The following is a 1,050-nucleotide window of genomic DNA, read 5'->3' on the forward strand; positions in this document are numbered from 1 at the left end:
GATTCAAACCCACCACCTTAGGTGTATGTGGCTGGCGCCTTAGCCACTTGAGCCACAGGCGCTGAGCCGGGAATTGAGTCTTAACATACAGCAGACTATTTGAGATTAAACTATTCCAGAGAATATGTAAGGCATGATTTGTCTGATTATGGGAATTGAAGAGGGTAAGAAGATGTTCAAGAAGACTTCACTATCCTGTAAGGAAAGGGTTTTTGTTTTTGTTTTTTAACAGAGTCTTATTCTGAGCCCTGGGTAGAGTGTTGTGGCATTATAGCTCACAGCAACTTCAAACTCTTGGGCTCAATCAATCCTTCTGCCTCAGCCTCTCAAGTAGCTGGGACTACAGGTACCCACCCAAATGCTGGCTAGTTTTTCTATTCTTTTTTTTTGTTTTGGCAGGTTTTGGCCAGGGCTGGGTTTGAACCTGCCACTTCTGGCATATGGGGCCAGCGCCCTACTCCTTTGAGCCACAGGCACTGCCCTAGTTTTTCTATTCTTAGTAGAGACAGGATCTCTCTCTTGCTCACACTGTGTCTTCACCCACCTCCGCCTCCCAGAGTACTAGGGTAACAGTTGTGAACCACCTGAGCCAGGCCTTAGGAAAAGGATTCTAAGGAGAATGAAAAGCATAGAGGCATGACAAAGAATTGGGTATTAGGAAAGTAATTCAATGATGTGGCAGGTGAGGCTAGAAAGACAGAGAGAGGTTAGATTAGAAAAATCTTGAATGCCGCGTTAGTAGTAATCACATATTAAACATTTACTACATGCTTGACAAACACTATGCTAAGGAGTTTACAAGGATTAATCTTCTCAACAATCTTTTTTTGTTTAGCACATTGCCCTGGTGGTCCGGAATTCCTGGCCTCAAACTCCCAAAGTGCTGGGATTACAGGCTTGAGTTACATGCTTCTGGCTTATTTCACTTAACATAAAACCTTTTTTTTTTTAGATAAGAGCCTCAAGCTGTCACCCTGGGTAGAGTGCGGTGGCATCACAGCTCACAGCAACCTCCAACTCCTGGGCTCAAGCGAGTCTCCTGCCTCAGCC

This window comes from Otolemur garnettii, unplaced genomic scaffold (assembly GCF_000181295.1).
Source record: "Otolemur garnettii isolate 467f Iridium unplaced genomic scaffold, OtoGar3 scaffold00174, whole genome shotgun sequence".
NCBI classification, from domain to species: domain Eukaryota; kingdom Metazoa; phylum Chordata; class Mammalia; order Primates; family Galagidae; genus Otolemur; species Otolemur garnettii.